Genomic DNA, 24,794 nt, shown 5'->3' with positions numbered 1-24,794 from the left:
ACTGACTGACTGATTGTTATTAGAAGTGTCTGACTACATTATGGAAAGATGGATAAGTTCCCGTTATTCTGCCATGCTTTTGTTTGTAACTTACTGATGCCAGGTCAACACAGTAACTTTAGCTAATAGCATTAGCTTACCTCAGCTCTGTCTGCAGCTCTCCACTCTTGGAGCAGCATTTTTATGTAGGAAAATGTGCTTTGGTATAGGATTTATTCTCCTCTTTGGCTGGCCGTAGTCATTCCAATACCAGTTCAAAATGGTCACCGCAGTCCTGGTGCAGTGTATGGACCGGAATGTTAGGATCTATTTGTAGCTATATGCTAGCACAACTAGCCACAACTTCAGCCTGTCCGTATCCAAAGGTAACGTCTATGAAAGCTGTGTAATGTGTAGCTTGCCATTTTGTTGGCACAATTCTAAAATGCTTAATTGAAAATTTTTAGATAACACAAAACTACGCTTTCTGTATAGACCGAATCACCCTGACGTCACGCTAACACAAAAATCCCTTCCGGATGGACAAATAGTCGTGATTTAAATAGCAGAGATATGTGAGATTGGCAAACCTGACATTTTCAGCTGTAACTGTAACGTTTAAAGATATATAGTTAAACACGGTGGTCCGACCTATGTCGCGTTTCTGCTTATTTTCTGTACTGTGTTGCTTTGCTAGCGCCTTTGATACAACAAATATAGCGTTATGAACAGCGGCATCTCACCGCCGGTTGGACTGACTGCTAGTTTGGGTGGTGTCATTTTCTTTAGTCTGTGGCACAACAGGTAAATTAACTCTCCAACCTAATGTTATTGAAAGTGTTGAGATATGAAAGCATCAAACATGCATTTTAGATGAAGGGCATGAGAGTACAACAAACTCTCAATTGCGTTCCACACCGCAACAAGTCAAGACGTAGATTTACGGTGCATAATTGCCCCGTAGCCGTAGTGTTACATTGCTCCTCAGATGTCTGCAGGGTAAATCCAGACAGCTAGCTAGACTGTCTAATCTGAGTTTTCTGTTGCACGACTAAAACAACTTTTGAATGTACACATGTTCCACCAAAAGAAATTCCTTCCCGAGGATATTTTGCAGTGGCACCGTTGCTCCGTACGACGCTTAGCGCGGCCCAAGACGATTGTGATTGGTTTAAAGAAATGCCAATAAACCAGAGTACGTCTTTCCCATCCCGGAATGCTGTGATGACTCGCCAGACCCTCCTTTGCAACGACTGTGTGTCGGTCACTGTTTCTGGTTTACTGGACTACCAAATGCTGCTGCCCTGACAGAGCTCCAGGGCCTGCAGCTCGCTGTCCTCCTTCCCTTCTTCCTGCTAAATGGCCGGTGTGTGTGAGTGAGAGCGCGGTCAGCGAGCTTGTTACGCCTGCAATCTCTTACCACAGGTTCCAGTTAATCTTATAGTGGATATGTGTGTTGAGTTATTTAAACAAACGATCGGGGAAATAAATCCGCGAGTGTGCTGGATGGAGCGCTATCAATGAGAGCTAGCTTGCCTCCTCCTAACGAGAACTCTGAAATTCACAAAAATGCCTTAAATTGAAATCGGACAAAAGTGTTAGCTAAGCTTTGTAAGACCTTAGGGTAGCTGTGATATACATGCCGTGACAAAATTCAAAGTGTAAATATACTATAGTTATGCTGAAAGTGTAGCTAGCTAGTCACAATATTTACCCATAGGATTGAAGGGACGCTAGCAGCTAACGAAACCCCTCACATTCACAAAAATGCATTAAATTGAAACCGGACACAAGTGTTAGCTTTATAAGACCTTAGGGTAGCTGTGATATAAGTGGCGTGACGAAATTCAAACTGTAAATATACTATAGTTATGCCGGCAGCTGGCAGCCGGTGGCTCCGCGGAGCCCCGAGTCCAGTAACCCAGAAACGGTGACTTTGTCCTGGGTATAGAGCCCAGCAGGCTGCTGCTTTCTTGTCAGACTGTGTGGAGCTCCTGAAAGTCTGACACGTCTTACCAAATTTGCAATTAGCCATCAATTTTCGTAAAACGGCCCATATTTGAGCTTTATATAGTTGATTTCTCGCATGAAAAAGTCTCAGAAGTGAATTTAATAACAAATTAGCAGACAAACAATGTATAACGTTTCAGTGTCTGAAATATGAGACCTGCTGTCTCGTCTCCAATGTATGTGTATGTGGTTCGCTCACCAATCAGCGTGCAGCTCATCTAAATATTCATGAGCATACCATATTTGGAAGAAAAGCTCTTGTTCCAAATAGAGCCATATTCACAGGGTAGTTAAGGGCCCACAGAATAGCACTTGGGCAATTTTCAGCCCAACCAATGTTACATACCCTATTAGGAGACCTTAAGGAACAGTGTGAAATACCATATATAATCATTCTATCACCCCTTTAATGTACGAGAGGAAACACACACAAGGTCAAGTCCACCCACACAAAGTCTCAAAAGCTCAAGCTTAGACCCAGTTTAGGAGCCAGACTTACAATCACACACATACACACATGAACACACACAGGGCTCATGTGGATTCACTGGCTGTGGCAGTAGTGGTAAGAGAGCGAGGGAGATGTGTACTCATCTGTGTGTGTGTTTTTAAGCAGGGTACCGTGGGTGATGCAACTCTCCAGGGTGTATGGGTTACATAGGTACGCTTGAGGTGTTTAGGGCCAAGATGCACACACATACACACACTTAGACACCTTTGAGAAATTGAAGTGAAAGCAGAGAGAGACAGTCTTTAAAAGCACATGAGACAGACAGTTTTAGCATGTGTACACATGCATATAGAAAGAAAGGTCCACACACACACACACACACACACACACACACACACACACACACACACACACACACACACGTAGAGTATGTGTTTGTGCATGTGAGTTGTCAACTCGTAATTAGCTCACATTTGACAGTTGCGTAACTCTTCTGACATGTTCACATTGATTTTTCCCACATTCACATTATAAAAGGGTGTTTTTTGACAACAAAGGACACGTGTCTTGAAACGATAGGGACATGAAATACATTTTAGTCTGATAAGCCTGACTTAGTTTTACTGACATTAAATATTCCAAAGCACTCCCTTGTGATGACTGTGGTTTAGCTTTTTCTCTCTGTTTATACATTTCTGAGTACTTACTTTGAGTGTGACGAGTGTGATTATTAATGTGTTGTGTCCAGGGACGCAGTGGAGGGTAAAACTGCCTCAACTCACTTTACCCATCTTTTGAACTGTGGAAAAGAATTTATTTTTGGACTGTTTTAATCACACATTTGTGCGCTTTAAAAAAAAAAAAAAAGGCTGTTAGTATATAAGGTGTTTGGGAAGAGCTCTATGAGAAGGTGTATTTCTTTGTTCATGCATTTGTGACCATTGGTTGTTCATGTGAAACGCTTTTTGCACTATGCAGTGCTTAGAGGAACTATTACACTTCAGAGCCCCATACCCCTAAAGCCTTGCGTCAGGGAAATCCAGTGTGCACTAATACCATAGAAAAGAATGTAAAAAATAATGGAAGGACCCTCCAGGTCTGAAAAGTGAAGTGAATGCCGAAGTGCCTTAAACCTGCATTTTATCTCATTTCCAGCAGGGGTGACTCCACTGGTTGCAAAAAAAGTCTGTTTCTGTAGAAGTCTATAGGAAAATGACCCTACATCTCACTTGATTTATTACCTCAATAAACATTTTATAGTCTCAATCGCTACGCTCAAGTCTTCAATACAGCATGATTTTCATTTGGTAAATTATGGTCCCATTTATTTTAAAATAGACGATAAAGCAGGGGATGATTTAGAGCGTGGCTACACACCGACCTGTCAACCAGGACAGAGGCTTAGCAATGCTAACCATGGCACTGTGGACATTAAAATAGCTGTGCACTTGTTTTTGGGTGCTGTTCATGTTTTCGTCTTAAACTTTGACCATCTCACTGTGTATTTTCAAACATTTTGGTTGCCTAAAAATGTCTTGTTCAGTGTTCGCTAGCACCTTGCAAACCAAACTAGCTAGCGCTAGTGTTAGCTGGTAACTTAAGGGAATCTTTGCAGATTTTGTGCCGTAGGCCTACTGCCGTACATGCAGCTGAATGGCGCCAGTACCCGGAGGTCCATGTTTACCCGCCAGTAAAACTCCATCAGATGACTCGCTTCAGCCGGTTGAAAATCTGAAACTTTCCTATAGTACCTTTCTACCTTAGCAGACAAAGCACCTTTGCCTCTCATTCAAGGACATGGGGATAGGAGGAGCCAGGGATTGAACCATCAACCTTTTGGTTAAAGGTCCCATGGCATGAAAATGTCATTTTATCAGGTTTTTTTTAAAATTAATTTTAACATTAATATGAGTTCCCCCAGCCTGCCTATGGTCCCCCAGTGGCTAGAAATGGCAATAGGTGTAAACCGAGCCCTGGGTATCCTGCTCTGCCTTTGAGAAAATGAAAGCTCAGATGGGCCAATCTGGAATCTGCTCCTTATGATGTCATAAGGAGCAAGATTACCTCCCCTTTCTCTGCTTTGCCCGCCCAGAGAATTTGGCCAGCCCATGAGAAAGAGAGAGACATCATGGCTTGCAAACAAGCAAAGTGGCAGTTGGTCAAGGCCACACCCCCACCCTCCACCTTGCCCCCCCCCCCCTCTCTCCTCCTCAATAGCATGTAAAGCTACAGACACAGAAATGGCACATCCTAAGGAAAGCTCATTGTGGGACTGGCTCTAGTGGCTGTAATTCTGCACCAAGGCTGAATTTCGGGAAAGAGACTTCAGATACAGTATTAGGGGACCACTAAGGCCTATATAAAAGCATCCAACAAGCAGCATGTCATAGGACCTTTAAAGGATGACCGCTCTACCAACGTAGCCAAAGGATTCTAATGACATTTCTCCCGTTTCTTTTATTCATATCACTCTTTTTCAGTGTCAGTTTTTTTTTCTGTAAGATACTTAAGACCTTGCAAGATGTTACTTTGTGTAGCTTAGCAACTGTAATGATATAATGCTCTTTGCACCCTTAAAGTGGCCATAATATGCTCATTTTCAGTTTCATAATTGTAATTTGAGATTGTATCAGAATAGGTTTACATGGTTTAATTTTCAAAAAACACCATATTTTTGTTGTACTGCACATTGCTGCAGCTCCTCTTTTTACCCTGTGTCAGGTCTCTGTTTTAGCTACAGAGTGAGACCTCGCAACTTCTGTAACATCTTTGATGTCAGTCGCACATGCGCAGTAGCTAGGTAAGGATTACATGACCTAGCTAGTTGTTTCTGCAACTTCGGCCTGTAAAAGGCAGGATTAGCCGGGAGACTTCTTCTAAATGAGGGCGCACTTCCAACTTTGTGTGGAATACCTGCAGAACAGGGACATGTAAGTAGTTCTATATAATTTATTTTGTATATCAGGGTGAATTTGTGTGTGTTGTAGCAGTGTTTTGCCATTGAGAACGAGCTAGCATGCTAGCGCTAGCATGGTAGCGCTAGCATGATAACAGTTAGCCCCCTAGGCCCCTAGTCTCGACTAGTTACGTAGAAAGCCGTGCAGATTTTGAACAGCTCACCCGGAGACTGAAGGCAGGACACATTCAGAAACCCGTATCACTCAAAACAACATGGATTTTTTCATAATATGGGCACCTTAAAACTCTTTGCACTCTTTCTAACACTCTAGGATCCACGCTGGAGGTCATAGTTGAGCCGTCTTTATATTTCCCGCTGCACCACAGGCTATATCTGATACTGTTTGCTGAAATGCAAACGTGTTGTTCTATGGTGTCCAGCAGCAGTAATGATTTCTATAGTGCTGAGTGGAAGTGATCTCTATTACAGCTGAGGCCATGGGAAATAGCTTTGTACCTTGTGTGGACACGGGATCCCTGACTCAGCTGTTACCAGGAAACAATAGTGGCTGGATGTACTGTACCGTAAACTGAGATTATGCATATATCTTAATACCATTTGCAGCATACTATATGCTTTTTAGTAGAAGTGAAATATTTGTATATCCCCAGCTCTCTTCAGTTTTTCTGCCTTATAGCACATGGGATTTTTGGAAGAAAATACTGTGTTCAGGTCAGTAAATAATCTATGCATAGATCAGCAAATGACTCTGATTGCTTCTGACGTGGAGAACAATTTGGATTTAAATGGTTACATTCTGGCTGCAGATGACTAAATTAGCATCTTCAGAAACACTGTGGGTGGCAGAAACATTAATTTATGTTAAAAAAAGATGTTTCACTCGCCATAACTTAAGCCAGAAGGCAGGCTGTAGTCTTGTGCTCAAGTCCCGTGGGAATTCAGTTGTAGCAGGAAAAGGTAAACAGCAGTGTGCAGATGGGAGCGTAGTGTGTGAAGAGCGGAGGTGTTCACAAGGGAAGAAGCTTGGAGTAACGTAACTATGGAGCTAGCCTTCAGTAATGCTATTACTGTACAAGAAACAGGCATCATTTGGCCCGTTTCCATGTAGTTACATAGTCACTGATATGACCATAACCACTACAGTGCTCAATTATCTATTTTTGAGGGGGAAATAAACTTTTTTCACCGCAAACATTTTGCCGCGAAAGCATGAACTGTCCTCTGGCGTACATCCACCAGACCAGCGGGCGCCCTTGGATTGTTGTCGGCCGCGGCAGGCGGGGAAGGCGGGGAGGAAGTAGAAGGATGCCGGTCGGGCCTGCTAGCCTGGCTAAGGCAACTAACACACAGTTCGCCACTGCAGAGACTACTATTCACCAACGCCAGATGGATCGCACACAAAATGGATATATATGCTACAAATACACACAGAACTGCTGCTTGATGATTATTACCGAAGCCTGGCTGAACACACTCAGTCATCCCAGACAGCAGCTAGCAGCTAACAGGGTAGGTGAATTTAAACAATGTCTGAGTTGAAAACGCATCTTGTTGTCATGTAAGGGCCCTGTTCATGTTGCACAGACATTTTAATTGCATTTTGTGTCTATTAAGAGGCACAAAGGCACTCTTTATGTTATGCCCCCATAACTGCCGTTTTAGCTAAGTGGGAGCTCTCAGCATTAGCTGCAGCAGCTCCATGTTGCTAACACCGATTTGGCTCGTTTTTTTTTGCTATCGACAGTACTCACATACTTATAGCGATCAAGATTAACGTAAAAATTGCCCGGAGTTCTCCTTTAATCGACAGTGACAGTGGACAGACAGGAAAGGTGGAGAGAAAGAGAGGGGATGACACACAGCAAAGGGCCGCAGGTCGGATTCGAACCCGGGCTGCTGCAAAGGACTCAGCCTACATGGGGTGCACGCTCTTACTGGGTGAGCTAGAGGTCGCCCCTGAAACAGTTTTTTAATTCAACTCCGTAATGTTGACACAGAAATGGCGGAATGATATTTGAGTGATGCGCCAGGTTTGCTCAAATGGTCCTGGTTGTGCTGTCATGCTGATTTGAGCACGTTCTAAATGTCTAGTTGACCAATCAGATTGTCTGGTCGGATCTACTTGTTGTATAATTAGGATACAAAAAAGGTAACTGTATTCCGTTAGAGTTACAGAAAAAAAAGATTACTGAACAAAACCCAACAGTTGGACGCTACCATCTTGTTTAAAACATGTTTTATTGGATTTGGCAGGTTCCCTCTTTACGGTTAGTGTGAGCACCCATGAAGTGATCGGTCGTTTGGTCCATGTGTGTAGAAGTCGTACGTTTTAACATGCATATGAGATGAGTGAAACAGGTTTGAGTGTGAGTTAATGCAACATAATAACATAACATAATGCAGTTTTCAGCGGTGATCCAGAATGAAAATCTGTAGAATTTTGTGGACTGTCTTTCTGCTTTGTGGTGGAGATTGATAGAAATTAATCATTATTTGCAGCCCCACTTTTAGTTCTTTAATCTGTTCTGTAATGCTGAATGTTCTCTCTAAGACACATTCTTTCTCATTTTCATTCTCAAAGTTTCTCTCTACAGCCTGTAGCTTTCCACTGCTCCTCCCAGATTCCAGCCTCACCTTCTTCCTCAGCTTCATCTATCTTCTCTGCCTTTCATTCATTCCACTTCCATTTTCTTCCTGTTAACATCTGTGTGCCCCGTGCCTCTGCACCATTCCACCGGCATGTAATTCCTATTCTTTGCAGCTCTCCACCACCTTGTTGCTGCCGTGCACACAGCCAGTGTAAATCTTCATTAAGCTGCCTCTATCAAGGGCCAGCACTTTTACAAATTGAGGTCATTAACTTCAGTGGTCTCTATGCACTGCTGCCTTAGTGCACTAAATAATTGAAAAGGCCCTGTGTGATTTTACCCTTTTTATAGTATCAATACATGCTGTTTCAAAAACTAACGTGGCCCTCAGGATGTCCGCCTGGGTTTCAGTGGCCTTGAGTTGAAGGTTGTGCTTTCATGAGAACCCTGTGCATCATCAGATATGTTTTGAGATGGGAGTACAGTATAGTGCACAGCAGAATGATGATCATTGATAGGTTACAGTACTGACAGTGTGTCTCAATTCAAATACTTCCGCAAGTTCCCTTACAGGCCCGTCCACACCAAGAACGATAACTATAACCATAACTATAACGATGTGAGCATCCACACTGCTGAACGATAATGTTCTGTAAACGGTGGCATCAGACAAGCATGAACTACACGCTCCAGCTGATAATACTACATAATATACAGCAGACGTTGCAACGTAAGATTACAGGAATGTCTGTAGTAATATCCTATAGCCTATATTCGTGGATTCAGGTACATTTTAGGGAAAAAAAAGTCTACCGTTGTCGTTGTTGTGTGGTTGTGGTGTGGACTCCGCCATCCACTGGAGTTGGAAAGACTTTTAAAACTATATATTTATAGTTATCGTTATAGTTATTCTTGGTACGGACGGCCCTTACATGTATTACACTGTGTACACTATGTACTCACTTGTGTAGTGCGTATATTTCGACAGGGTAACGTTAGTGTTGTCTTAAATCGCGCGCCCGTTATGTGCCGACTGAAAAGGACTCTTCTTCTTCTTTTTGGTTCATCCAATCACCTGCCAGATATTTTTTCCAAACAGTTTCCAATGACAGCTTGTCAGATGTTTACATGTTACATATGATCGTGTGCATCAGGTTACATGCACTGTGCCTTAAAGGGAAAATTTGCCACCTTTTATGTGGATGTCCAATCAGTGCTGATGGTAAATGCAGTCGATTAAAGAAATTAATTCCCCAGTGTGTGCTTTATTGACCGAGAAAGCTGATTTATGCTCCCCGCCGGCAATATCCTCCCCGCTGCAGCCGCAGCAAGCTCGGCCTCTCTCCGGCTGAATACGGCTGATTATCCGAGTCAGCCAAAACACTGTAAAATGTACAATGTAAAAAGCCTCATCCATAATATTATCTGCACTCATATTTTGGGATGGCATTTTTGCTGTTAGAAATGTAGCTAGTTTGCAATACAAGCGAAGAACAAGGACGTTTTCGAGCGACATTGTGCCCCACAGCGACAAAGCTGAATTAGCACTCTGTAGTAGTGATGACCAAATGAAGTAGCCTGGAAATCCAGACCCAAATCCGAAAGATTAAGGGTCTGGTATTGAGTAATGAAAATGCCCAACCCGAGACCAAGAATGCATTTGAAAATCTCACTGCACGCAATTGGATAACACTACGACCAATCACAACAATACACAGGGTGACGTATCCAGAGCCCCATACGCTTAGCTACCAGCAGAGTTAACTGGTAGATTAAACTGTCGTCATCTGTTTAGCTCGCCTCTGGCCCGCCTATATCAGATACACCGATGTGATTGGTGCAACTCGGCTACAAGGGCATATGAGCATCATTACTAAATGCCAGCGTGACTCGCTGAGCAAATTAAAATTGTGCTCTTGCGAGAACTCTGGATTTCCAGGGTACAAACGAAGTCTCGTGAAGCATTTTCTTTATTTTCTGAGCCCAATAGATGGCGCTCTCTGTTCAACAAAGGGTTGAAAGTACACTGAATTGCCATTCCTTGAGCCTTTATCTTAAAACCAAGAGCGCCATCTAGTTGGGTCAACAAATACAACTAATGGTTCATGAGGCCTTATTTGGAAATCACTACTTTGTAGTTCTTTCTCACCACCAACTAGGTCAAATGACAGCGCTGGTGGCAGGAAGAACAACATATTTTGCAGCTGCCACAGAGACACAGAGAACATCAGCAGGCGATTTTCACACCATATCCCTAACTCAGAAAGTTATAGGTTGAAAATCGGCAAATTTCCCTTTTGAGAGTTCCTTTACCCAGCAGTCTGTTGTATGTAGTCAACATTTTCGAGAAGTGCTGTGACTGCTGTGTTTTCGTGCCAATTGGGAACCATTGCATGTTTAAAAGTACTGTCATCAGCAAGTGAAGAACAAACTTCCTGAACAGAACTGGGTTGTGTGGTGAGCTTGGGGTAGATTACAGTTAGAACTAGTTCTGGGTAATATAGTCATTAAATTTGATTTAAACATGTTTTGCACAATGTTTAAAATGTCTACATCTTAGGAATCAAGTTATTACATGAGTTTCTGAATGTCTGTTTCTTACTGAGTTAATGTATTATACGTTCTGCTGTTGCTATCTGGTATAACCCATACTTTTTAAAATGTGTGTAACAACGAGAGCCTTTGCAAGTGGTACGGTCTGTTTTTATTCTTGCTGAACTGTTTTCTGCGTGTAGGCCTAAACCAATGTTTCAGTCATGTTTTAGTTTTAGAAATTTACAAAATCATGAATTGTCCCCTATCTTAAAGTAATCTATTATCTGAAATCTAGTAGCTGATAGCATTAATGGCCTAAATGTAGCTAAATAATTTAAATGTAGATAAAAACTAAAAAAGTCAAAAAGAATGCACCAGAGACAGACTTTAAGTCCCTATAATTGGTCAAGCCCCCAAAACACTGGGTCATTTCCCATAATGAAGATTGATTGCATTATGGGAATTGATTGTATTTCTAAGTTAGTATTTCTTCCCCGCCCGGTAAACAGGTTTGTAGCACAGGCTTTTAAGTTATAAATTTATAGTCTCCAAGGCTAAGCCCAAGCAGAATAAATCCGTTTGGGTCTGCGAATTGCACTCTTTATGACTAGTAAATAGATTTTTATGTGTACAATTATAGAGTTCTGCTTTGAAATACTGAGCAACATCTAGTATTTCTCAACTATTGTTTGCTGCTTTTTGTGGTGAAGCTGACCTCTTGAGCCCCGCTGGTGTTGCCAACCCTGGTGAATCAGATGGGAAGAATTACTGTGCAAAATTCGGCTTTGTACATAGCCAGAACCCCAAGCAGGCTCCAGTACAAATTACTGTAAATTGGGATAAGAACAGAAGTTTCTCCTCGCTTTATTATGTGCCCAACATCTGTCTTGATTGAATTGAAGCATACACGGCAGAGCTAATGACACACACAGACACACACACACACACACACACACACACACACACACACACACACACACACACACACACACACACCCCCCACAGGAATGTTTGCATTTACTATACATATGTACACAAGCTGATTAAAACACACACACACACACACACACACACACACACACACACACACACACACACACACACACACACACACACACACACACACACACCACAGGAATGATTGCATTTACTATACATAGGTACACAAGCTGATTAAAACACACACACACACACACACACACACACACACATCTGTATGCACACTTGCAGAAATGCACACATCAACATAAACTCCATGAACATTATACCTAGGTCCACTTGTGGTGTTTTTTGGCGGCATGGATCGCCCCGCTTCCCAGCATTGGACGCTTGATGGGCTTGCCACTAGCAGTTATTATATATTATGTAATAGCAGCTTCACTCATGTGCTGTCTTTTCCTGAATTTCAAAACAGACCAACATGACGGCTCGTTTGGAAAACTTTCGCTTGTTTTTACGAAAGTAGTTCACCGAATGTGTTTCTGAATACGTTTTATGCCAGAAATAAGTTGCAGCTGCTGAACCTGTCTTCATTTTAGATCGACAACGGTCAGTTTACAGTTCAATTGCTTAAATACTATTTTGAAAACAGGGACCGTTTTTTCAAAACACTACACAGAATTAGCACAACCACACACCCAATTAGCAGAACACCTCAGACCCTTTGCAAAATGAAACACTCTTGCAAAAACGATACACTCATTTATAAAAAACATATTTTGTTACCATCTGAAACACACACGTCTCATAGGACTTAATTCTGTTTGAACCAGTTACACACTGCTGTTTCTAACCTAAAACACTTTTAGCAATTCTACTTCTCAGTGATTAGAGTACTGTAAATGAAGTAGCCTACACAGAGAAAATGCAAATATACAATATTTCACCAAACACTACACAAGACCAATACTGCAGACTGAGGAAAAGATAATTCATTTCTCTCCATATACCCAAATCAGTCAACATGGAGAATTACAACAAAACATGTCCCAGTTTTCATACAGCTACTACAGTAGTGTGCATACTGTAACACTGTTAGCTCAGCAAACAACAGAAAAACAGTAAATACTGTATCCAGTACAGGTTACAATTACAGTAAAAAAAAAAAAGAAAAGCTGAAAATACAGTACAGAAAATACTAGACTTACCTGCTGCATTTTTATAGTGCTGACAGTAAACCTGATTTGTGTGTCTACAATTAAGCAATCATGTGTTTACGCACCTGATGGCTGTGTTTCACAGATTGGCTCATAGGTGTGGTAATATGACAGTCAGTGTTTTGGAATTGCAAGGAAGTGACATCATGATATACTTCTGTGTCTAATGTATACTTGTGTTTAGTGTTTTGTAAATCACTGTGTGTATTGTTGTGAGGCTGACATTGTGCTTATAGTGGTGCACATCTGGGCCAATGTGTAGGTCCTTTAGTGTAAGGTTATGATAATTGCGTAATACTTTTGATTTCAGTATGTAAGCAATCGGCAAAAACTGTATAAGATTTTCGAGAGGCGGCGAGTCGAGATGGATGCCCCTGATTTGCAAATGAGGAGCGGGCAACTCTGTGCCCCGTCTCTCAAAAGTTGCCGCGAGGCTACCAGAATGCATTTCCCGGCTGCTCACATAGACAATGAATGGGATGCGTGGAAATGAGGCTTGCCAGTGGACACGCACCATTAGCATTTTGTGTACAGAAAATAACATACCTTTTCCTCAATGTCATAATTCGGTCAAATATAACGCACATACCTCAGACATGTTTTTTACTGGAATCAGCACAACAGTCCTTTTTTCAGTGATAGCTGATTTTCTGAGTGTCAGTGTCAATAAACGTGCAACACAGTTAGCAACCTTACTGTCGGACCTTTTAGCATCTTACCGGAAATGAATCCTGCATAATAGGAATGAATACTGCAGCAGCTCTATACACTGTAGCTGTTAGCTGTGATGTGTAAATGTTAGCATCATCGTCCATTTATGCTTTCCTATTAGCATTGGAGATTTGACACACAACAAGCCCTCATGCAAGTTCAGCCTTTGTGGTTTCATGCTTTGAAGCTCTCTGTCTCTTCCTCTCACATGGCACACACACGCACACGGCACACACACACACGCACGCACGCACACACACACACACACACACACACACACACACACACACACACACACACACACACACGGCTTAGGGGCTCCATGTCTCGCACTGTTCAGATAAACCCATTTAGGCACTGCTGGTCTAATTGAATTTATCGGCTCCAGACTGAAATGAGTATGGTGTGTGTGTGTGTGTGTGTGTGTGTGTTTGTGTTTCTATGTGTGTCAGTGCATAACGTGAACATCAGCTGCTTTGGTGTGAAACTGGAATGTAATTTGCGCCCTCCAGAGATCCTGACTGTAGGAGGAGGGGGGGAATTCTGTGTTCGTCCATCTACACACTGACATTTCCAGTCCACCTCATCCATCCATCCTCCATTCACTGATCATTTCCTCTGATTTTCTGTAAATCAGCTCCTTTTTTCCTTTTCCGTAGCTCATTATCATGGTCCATCTTCTCATGTGGCCTTCTTTTTACACTTTGGCTATTTAGTTTCCAATTAAAATGTCCTTTTATGAGCTGTCATCCTGATATACATTCAGCAGTCTTTACTATGGATAAAAAAATCATCTGTATCAGCCGAGAAAGGCTTTAAATGTAAAACATTGGCATTGGGTTAAAATGAACGCTTCTGTTGATATGACAGACTAATAAGACAATGCTTTAATTATACTCATGCGATGCGAACTGATGACTTGTGGTGCAACGAGTATGTTTGCGGTTTTTGTGTCGGAAACGGATAGTGTTGGAGCCAAAACTGTTTTTTTGTTATTGTGGTTATGTAAATAACGTAAATATAACTTAATTTAGGTATATTGTTTGCAGGCAAAGACATTGCAGGGGTCGAATTATTTAACTATAGTTTTAGTTTTTTAATTGAATAATATAGCAATGTGTCTATCCACATTGCTGTAGAGCCGTAGAAAAAGGTGTGTTCTGTTAAAGTGCTCATATTATGCTTTTTGGCTTTTTCCCTTTACTTTATTGTGTTATATATCTTTTTGTGCATGTTGTAGGTTTACAAAGTGAAAAAGCCCAAAATCTATCCCAAAGGGACTTATCTTCCAGAGAAAACACTGTTCACAAACAGCTCTGTAGTCCAGCCTTTACTTCCGTGACGAACGTGCATCACTTTGTAACACACGTTATAATGCTCGCCTAGCTGCTAGCCCTCATACTCTGCAACTGACAAGGTAGCAGTGCTTACCTAGCTACTGCGCATGTGCGACTCCCAACAAAGATTGAAAGAAGTGAGAAGTCTCACTCTGTAGCTAAAACAGAGAGCTCAACACACAGGGTGAAAAGAGGAGCTGCAGCAATGTGTAGTACATCAAAATAATGGTGTTTTTTGAAAATTAAACCACGTAAACCTATTCTGGTACAACCTCTAAATACAATTATGAACCTGAAAATGAGTAGAATATGAGCACTTTAAGCCAAATTCAGACCAAAGATTCTTGACAAAACAAGTTGAAACTTGCAACTACTTGCAATGGGCCGGTCTGCAACGTTCTGAAACCTGCCAATTTTTCACCAATGTGACGAGACGACACACTGTATCGTGTCGTACTTTTTGCATAAATGTAGAAATAAGTTCAAGACCCATGCAGGGACAGTTAAAGCTCAAAGCTCCTCTAAAACCATTTTTTTTAGACTTGCTTTACATCTTGCTGTTATATTAATATTATGATTTTTACATAATTATAGTTTTTCTGCTCTTGTGTTAGTAGCTGACATACGTATTTCATCGTCCCCATTCCCACCCTTCTTTATCACTCCTTTCACATGTGTTTCACACACCTGCCTCTGATCTCCATGTTGTATTGCCATCATTACAGTCTCTTACAAACTGCATAAAAGTTTCTCAGAGGTTCCAATATCTGTGGACTTTCATACAAAAGGTCTATCTGCCTCGGCCACTGGTTTGATTCCTGTCTGTTGCCTGCATACCCGTTAGCCCAGGTCAGTAGGTAAAGTAAGGTCACCAAAATGTACTGATTTAAAAAGAAATTGTGGTCATTTTATGACATCCTTTCCTATCTAAATTTCCAGTGAATGGCTTAGAGGATTTGTGGCTCTTACATCACACCTGGGCAGTATCAGTTTGACAGCCGATTTAGGAAATGAGGAAGGCCTCTTTTGTCATCATTCATCTGCTTATGGACCCAGAGTTAAACAGGCTGGATCCTCTACAATGGCATATCTTGATTGTCTTTACAACCGAGTGTGAAGTCCCAGAGAAAAGAACTGTTTCTATTCACACACACTTTACACAGTTTCACACACAATATGGATTTGACTGACACAAGACCCCTTTTGCTGTAGTCTCACATTATGCACAATTGCAAAATTAGGTCCTTTATTAATTCTTGGCTGTGTATGTTTATGTGTGTGTGTGTGTGTGTGTGTGTGTGTATGTGGAGAGAGAGGTTAGTGGGTGTGTGGTACATGTGTGTGTAGAGTACATGCTTTTGTTACATGTGTTACAGGTGTTGACTGCAACAGATGGCCTGCATGCATGTTAATGTGTATGTTATAGTGTGTGTGTGTGTGTGTGTGTGTGTGTGTGTGTGTGTGTGTGTGTGTGTGTGTGTGAGTGTGTGTGTTACATCAGTGTCCTAGGTGCATTTGAAAACACAGCAGTTTTTGCTGGGCTCAGCTGGCCCGATCTCACGTTACTGTGAATAGGCAAAAAGTATCTTCATGGTGAGCTGAAAGCGCACACACGCACTTGCACTTGCACGCACACACACACACACACACACACACACACACACACACACACACACACACACACACACACACACACACACACACACACACACAGTTTCTGTAAAGGGAGCATATCATATATTACACTGCTGCTGCTATTAATAAACATAAGCCACACATATAGTTCTGGATACCTGCAGATTTTGGGCTGTCACTGAAATAAACCTGAAGCACAAACACATTTGTGACTGTTTGAACTGATTAAGCATAACTTGCTTTAAAATGTCACATGAAGCATTTTAACATTAGTAAGTCATTTCCATATTAAGTTGGATACATTAATGTTATTAGCACAAACAGTTGGACAGCCATCATTGAAAGGTTGGCAGCCAGTACAGGATTATTTTTTTAGAGAGAGGGCACCAAGTGATTCTTTAAGCTGTCAGTTAAAGAGGGGGGAGGGGGACAAAGTGGCGCTGTCCGTATTTCTGCATTTTGACTCGATAGGAAGTGAAGCAAAGGCAGAACAAAATAACTATGGTGAAAACTTCACCCAAAATATAATATATTTGTGTTGTTGTTACGGTTACTATTCACTGTAACTGATGTGCGTCTCCTCGAAAATGTAATTACCCATCAGGGCTACAGCGGCAACACAGATTCCATGTGGAGACTGCAAGAACTGTGATTGGTCAGCTTGTGTTTTCTTCTGCAAGTTTCTGATGCCAGTGGAGATTGCTGAGAGACAGCGTTAAGGGAATTAAAAAATCTGAAGGCAGCAGGTAACTCTTCCATCTGGGAGAGTGACGTCAAGCCTCAACTGCACACGGCACATCTGCTGGTTAAGTGTTGCTTATGTGTACATTAAACTTAAAAATAGACATTATCTGCTCTGGGCAGTACTGTATATTTGAGCTGCTGTATTCATATATATCCATATTTGAAGCTCTGCAGGTCCCAGACAACAATATGTTTCCTCTGAGGAACACTCTCTACAGGATTCCCAAATTGTCAGTACCCTGTGTTTAAAGTAGTGAATTTCATTGGTCATGAAGGTCATTGCCTATAAACGGCCCAACACATTGGCCAGGGTGCACTTGACTGTGAGTTGTGCCGCACCACTGGGTTCACAAAAATAGAGCCTATTATGTGTTAATCAGTGTGCTTTAGAGGTGTTAATAGGTGGATTTTTAAAACCATTGGACAGCCAGGCTAGCTGTTTCACCTGTTTCCAGTTTATATAAATGTCACATACAATATTAAATAAAGTTAACTGTTCACACAATACAGTAATGTGAGCTATTTATTTAATTTATTATTAGCTGGATACATGGTTAAACCTCATTTGCTCTTACCAGTGTATCACCGTGTGTACTTCATCCATAGCAATCCCACCAATCGGTCCCAAAACTTCCCAATTAGAGAGGAAATGCCGTAAACATATTCTTTGTAAATCTTTACAGTCATTCCCCGAAAGAACCAAGCAGGCCTGCCTTGTTGCACCATCCAAATGTTCGTCAAAACTTGCCATTTTCAGTGTGTAGCTTGCTAGCTCGAAGTTTGTTGTTTCCGGAGCGATGGGATTTTGAGAACAGCAACACAGAAGGTGAGGGACATCCGGCGGAACATCCGGCAGTGCCGGATGCGAGGCTATTATCCTGGAAATGTGCTGTCGTTGATCCAGATTAGAGTGTGATTAACTCCTTGTGTCATGTATGAATCCAGTTTCACCCCTAGTGGTATGCAGCTATACAGATAGTTTGAGTTGTATGTGTCACCCCCTTTGGGAACCACTGCTTTACATAATCCACAGTCCTTGCTTTGAACAGTTGGAAGCACATTGAGTTTACTTGTAATGAAATATACTATGTAAATAAAATTGCCTTGCAGCATATCTACTAGAGTAAAAGTCCCAGTGAAAACTGTTGACAGTGAAGTATTTAAAATACATGTTCAATACTATTTGTTACGTCTTGCCGGTGACAGATAAATTACTGAAAATAGGGCAAGAGAGCAAAAAAAGAAACATCTGTCTCTGTATAAATCTATCTACAAATGTTTCAAAATCTAATTCTCACATTTTTAATTACATTCTTTGCAAAATGTCAAAATATAAAGAGTGTCAAGATGTTACAGGGTCTTAAGGGGTGGATGGGGGAAATCAAAAATCGTATATGTTTCTTGTTTTTTTGCGATGGTTTTTAAAATAATTTATTTTTATTTTTTTACCAACAATTTACCTTAATATTTTCTGTTTATACGGGAACCCTGATGGCGACTACATAATATCCTTTTCCAGAGTCCAAAATCCAGAGAGAAAAAAAGAAGTGCAATGAATACTTTATAATGCATTGGAGTAATATGTTGTTTTTTTTTTTCTAAAAATCTACTCACGTAAGAGTAAAAAAGTATAGAATAGTTTTAATGCAAAAATATTCGCAGGGGATTATTTTGCATAATTTCGAAAATCTGTGACACAGTTCATACGTTTGTAAAATATCTCAAATATTTTTCATGAAATCTATTTATCTATGCCATTTGTCCAATCCATGTGGACATAGTGAGACAGGCGTACTTCTGCTTTTTATCAGATAGAACATGCTAATACAGTTCATGAACTGATCAGGTGTGGTGTTGTCATTGTGTTCTATCTAAAAGTTATTGTTTCACTGAATCTAAGAAAAACACCAAGCAGCATGTCTGAAACAGGATGCTCTCAGGACCAGTTTTCTTTCTCATTAGTGTCTATCCTTGCCAAGACACCACACCACAGCACAGCACAGCAGCCTCTGTCTATCATACAGGCAATTAGTTGTTTTTATGCTCAGGTTTCACTTTATTGTTTAACTACACGTAGCCATATAGAGTACAATATAATGTAGAAGTACTTGGTTTGAAAAAAACAGCTACTTAGTATCATTTATTTTGGTCCATGGATAGAATCCCTGAAAAAGATAAAAAATAATTGCCAATATAATGATTCTGCTGCTTACCTGGGTGGCTGTGGCTCAGTGCGGACACCTGCCAATCGGAAGGTTCAATCTCTGGCCCTGCCGAAATGTCCTTGGGCAAGACACTGAACCCCGAGTTGCCTCCGATGCTGCGCCATTGGAGTGTAAATGTGTGTGATCTGATGAGCACCTTGTATGGCAGTCTCGGCCACAGTGTGTGAATGGTTCCTGTACTATGTAAAAGCGCTTTGAGTAGTCGTTAAGACTTCCTCCCATAATGCATTCCTGTCTCTATGGGGTCAGGTTTGATCTGTATGATGAGCACTTAATAAGGCTTTAGTGCATTGAAGTGGATGGTCACAAGAGTCACAAGCTAAATCCCTCAATAATCAAATGATCCTAATTCACCAGCAATGGCAGATTTCTTTAAGTGCCTCTGAGACAGCATGTCCCCCTGCAATCATGAAAACGATTGCTCTAAATCATGTTGTAATGACAGACAATGATGTTGTCCTCTAGACAAGGATGGCAGACATAAAGATAAGAGGCTCTCTCTCGTGTCCGTACATTAAACAACATTGCTGTGTCCCATTCAGGGGCTGGACCCTCTGAAGTCTTAATATGTCATAAAGCAGAGATCTTCAACAGGTGGTCAGAGTAACTGCATGAAGGGGGGGCACCAAATTATTGTTAAGTTTTTGAAAGTTATGTCTTTACATGAATCCAACATATAATTAGCAAATAAAAATCAGCCTATTTGTAAAAACATTGATGATAGGATTTGCCTGTAGGTAAGGTATTGACTAAGGTAGCCACCCACAGATACAGGAAATCCTAAGGATTCACTGTGCCACATACTGTACATTATGTTTTATGATAGATTTATAAAATCATACCAACAATTCATATTTTAATAGCTTCGTATTCTATGCACTAAAAAGGTATGTATAAAGGCTTTTGGCTGCCCTACATGTTATTGTAGGCCCAGTTTAATATGCAACTTAATGTTATACAACATACATTAGACATGTGCACATTTGTTGAATTTGTTTTTGAGTTTGAGTTTTCTTTCCCTCCTCCAAGGTGGTATACTATATATGATTCTGTATGACGTGGGACAAACTGTATAAGGCTGAGTGGATGTAAGTTACTTGAAGTTTTTGGTATGTCTGAGTATAATGTACATGGTGTGCACAGACATATAGCGCTGCCGGATGTCCCTCACCTTCTGCTCTCTGTGTGTTGCCGTTCTCAACTCTGTTAGCTTCGGGAAACAACAACAAACTTCGAACTAGCAAGCTACACGCTGGAAATGGCAGGTTTTGAAGAAAATTTGGATCGTGCAACAAGGCAGACCTGTTTGGTTCTTTCGGGGAATGATTGTAAAGATTTACAAAGAATATGTTTACGGCATTTACTATCTAACTGTGACTTTTTGGGGGCGATTGGTGGGGATTTGCTATGGATGAAGTACACACGGTGATACACTGGTGAGAGCAAATTACGTTTAACCATGTATCCAGCTAATTTAAATAGCTCACGTTACTGTATTGTGTGAACAGTTAACTTCATTTAATATTTTATGTGGCATTTTCTTTGCAAAACAAAACCAAACAAGTTGCCGAGACTATTTGGCAGAGCCACCGTCACTGCGTCCGGAGCTTAGCGCCGCCCAAGACGATTGTGATTGGTTTAGAGAAATGCAAACAACCCTATGCATTTTTTCTCCTATCCTGGAATGTATCTGTGGTGTAATCAGACCGTACTCCACAGCGCTGTGAAGATAGGTCTGGCAATGCAAGACTAACAGACATACTAAACTTTATTACAGACTTTGTAACAAAGTTATAGATTCAAATAAGGATAACTGAGGCTCGTCGAACTTGTTCTATTATTCGTCAAAGTGAAACTTGACCTGAAGTGCAAGTTTCTCATCATCAACCCTGAACTGTAACTAAACATGATGATTTGATGTTCCAAGACAACATCCATCCTGCAAAATAATTTTTGAGGAACGTCGCAAAATGAATGAAGCAATGAGGCTCACATAGCTCTAGGAGCTTTAGTTGTGAAGACAAGAATTTGAATCCCACCAATTAAATTCCAGTTATGATAAAGCAATGCTTAAACTGTGTTAATTGGACACACTAGCATGGACAATGACTTGTGTGATGTATGAATCAATAAGCAGGGGGGAAAAGGCTTGATGCTGATCTAATATTGCACTTACTTACCCTGGTTCTAAACTTATCTAATTATCTTTCTTTATTTATTCATTCCTATCTAGTGTCAGTTTGTTGGTTTCATAATTTGACTTAAAATCTGTTGCTGCAATAATGAAATTTCCCCTGGGGCATCATTAAACTTACATGTGGGCATGTGTTCCCTCATCCAGCAGTGGTCTGTTAGGATGAAGGTCCAGCAGGGCAGACTGAAGGGAGAGTTCACTGGCTGTTATCCCAGTTTATATTCCCTGTGGGGGGGCTTGGAACAGACGATCAAGGCCCTCAGTGCCAGCTAAGCCCCCACAATCTGTTTGGCCACTACTGACAACTGGGATGTCTGCGTGTTTATTTGATAGAAAACCGGAAATCAAATTTGGTGTGTGTGTGTCTGTCTGTTTTTGTGTGTGTCAATATGGTATGTGTGGGCAGAAGTACAAGCTTCGTTGTTTCACAGCAACAAGGACAGAATATGTCGTCTAAGTCCATTACTGGGACGTTTTTGATTTTGAATCTAACTGAATAGAGGACTGTGGGACGTCTTACAGTGCGTGTGACGCATGTTGACAGGCTGACGCAGGCAGTGAGTGGGAGTGTTTGAAGGAGACTGAGTATTTACCTTGCTGATGTGTCATAACAGCCGTGCCAAGCTGAAGGTCCCTGTGTCTTTCAGAACCACTGTGAGTAACTGGTTTGAAGAACACACGTCCCTCCCTCCTTTCTCTCTAGAATATCTGTCCTTACTTAACTTATTGGCACGTTTTCTTTTTTTTCTTTTAAAGATAATTTTTTGGCCATTTTAGGCCTTTATTTGACAGTACAGGTGGATACAGGAAATGGCAGAGAGAGAGAGAGGGGGAATGACATGCAGCAAAGGGCCGTGTGCCGAAATCAAACCCATGGCCACTGCGGTAAGGACTGAGCCTCAAGCCACAATCGACAAGTATGAAATAATGGATAATGTCAAACACACTGCACATAAGTACTGAAGATACAGTATATCTAGTATGCTATATCTATTTAACCTTTTGAACTCTGCTATAGAAATGGTCCTTTAGTGCCTACGTTGGTAATTTTGCTTATGTGATGTAATTCCTTGGAGTATCTTCAAATGCTTCATATCCCTAAAATCAGTACAAACTTAACGAAAAGGTTATGTAAGTCAATAATCCATAATAATTTCTGAAATTAAATAAAAAAGAAAAAAAAGAAATCAGACGTGTTTATCTTTCTTTTTTTCTAAATAAACACACAAAACATATTGATCCAAAAGATTTCTAAATGTAGAAATATGAACAATATATTTCTTAACACTGCAATAGCTATTAGAATTATGTACATTTTTAAGTTTTGAGATATGCAGTGTGTAAACGCGTTTTGATAGTTTCATCTCCAAAAATGGTGTTACGCAGTTTTGCCCCGGACGTCACGTAATGTGATTAGCTTGCAAAGTAATGACGCGAAAGACATAAGCATTAGCTTTCTGCTGCGAATAAAAAAAAGAAGAAAAGATTACACTAGCTGTTATGGTTTTAATTTTAGATCAATTTAAACAGGATCATGTAAACAACGACCGGGAGGTCCCTTCTCTAAGGGTTAAAATAAGCTAACATTAGCCAACAGAAGCTACTGTTCATACTAGACCAAGTAAAGCTGGAGCTGTATTGACTAGAGTAAGAGTGCATTTTCCCCCCTTATAAATTTGACCTTTCATATGTAAGAAGAGGATTCTGCCTGTTGTGTGATCAGAACTGAAGCTGTCCTCTGGATATAAATGTACTGGAACATGATGTAACCTTGATGTAACTTTCCCTCAACCTCAAAGGGTTAAACACACCTGCATCAGCCCCCTCAGACACTGAGGCACAAACAGAGTGTGTGTCAGAGTGACAGGCAGAGCCTGAGTAAATGCATATGTGTGTGTTGATGTGGAGTGTAGTTTATTCTCCAGGGTTTCAGACACTGCATAGCGTCAGGATATTTCTGAGGCTGTGATTGAAGCCGTGAAACAGGGATGTGTGGGGGAGGGCTCAGCACACCTTCCACTTCCTGTTCTCAGTCAGCTCTCCTGTTTTCGGTGTCAGTGCAGCAGTGTTGAGCACGGATGAATAAGCTGCAACATCAAAGATTAAATGGAGCCTGTTTAACACACATGTACATAATTATAGTTTTTAGTTCATAAAGGCAGATGCAACCATATTGCAAGTCTTTTTTTCTACGCTGAGCTTGCAAAGTCCTAAACCATTAGGGAAAAATTAACACTATGAGTATGTCTGGAAATGAGAGCCCAAGCCTGGAAGTGTCCTTTTGTTGTTGCTAGGCAACTACAAAGTCAGCTGTCAAACACATTTTCTTATCGGTCCCAGCTTAGTTACGGGACTAAGTCCCTTCCAGTGTCCTAATCTTGTGTTACCCTCACTGAGGAATTACATAACGTAAACATCATAACCTTAAATCTAAATATAACCGTTTCCAACTTGATACGCAAACTTAATGGAATGGAGATTCTTGGTATTCGATATTCGACGTATTTGACGGGCATATAGTTTTTTCGTAATCCTGCTGACAGCCTGACAAACAAAGAGAAAAAAAAAACATAACTTCTTGGCGGAGGTAACTATAGCAGCATTGACAGGTTCCAATTTGTTGGCATATTGATATCAATGTACAAAAATCATCCTATAACTTAACAACCTTATACTTGAAGTTGCACTAATCAAAGTATTGTATAATATAGGCGTGTAACGGTTTGTGTATTCGTACCAAACCATCACGGTACAGGGTTCATGCTCCGGTGCACAAAGACGCACGCAGAATACACAGTATATAGATTGATGCACATAATGTGGAACCAAAGTTCACAGGCGAGAGTTCTGCCTAGAACCTTTTAAGCCTAGTTCAGACCAAAGATGCGCGATGAGACAAAACCGTTTTAGAAAAAATGCAGGGAAAAGGTTTCAGCGGTCTGGGCCGTCTCAGCTCAACTCAGACCATCTGATGGTGATACTGCGACTCAGCTGGTCAAGTCTCCAGAGGCTGGTTTTAGAATGTAAGGGATGTCACCTGTTTCAACAGCCTATAGACAGTGATGTCAGCTTGTAAAGGCAGCTACAAACTATAGAAATAAAATGACCCATAATCCATTTTATTTCTATGTTACAAACTGTCAACTGGTAGGCTCAACATGCGCCCACGAGCACGGTATCAGGTTGAGCGAGCTCGAGAGTGACTAAAGCGAGGGAGCGGCGTTAGAACAAAGCAGTGAATCACAGAAATAAAACGTTTTCGCAGATTCATTACTAGAAATGTAGCAAGCACTACTTAGTATCACTAAC

The 24,794-nt window shown here is 41.0% G+C and overlaps 1 protein-coding gene and 1 long non-coding RNA gene across 3 annotated transcripts in view; one reads left to right on the top strand and one right to left on the bottom strand.

Annotated features, from left to right (window-relative positions):
• Window positions 1-24,644, bottom strand: LOC116047881. The gene is made up of 3 exons (XR_004104500.2): window positions 24,631-24,644; window positions 13,494-13,498; window positions 1-147 (listed from the first exon to the last, which is right to left on the bottom strand). It is a non-coding gene; the product is annotated as an uncharacterized LOC116047881 (long non-coding RNA).
• Window positions 1-24,794, top strand: part of LOC116047880 (coiled-coil domain-containing protein 85A-like) — a 52,230-nt gene that overhangs the window by 3,662 nt on the left and 23,774 nt on the right. The window lies entirely within an intron of this gene.

This window comes from Sander lucioperca, chromosome 15, assembly GCF_008315115.2.
Source record: "Sander lucioperca isolate FBNREF2018 chromosome 15, SLUC_FBN_1.2, whole genome shotgun sequence".
Lineage (NCBI taxonomy): Eukaryota > Metazoa > Chordata > Actinopteri > Perciformes > Percidae > Sander > Sander lucioperca.
This window is presented reverse-complemented; position numbering and strand designations above follow the sequence as displayed.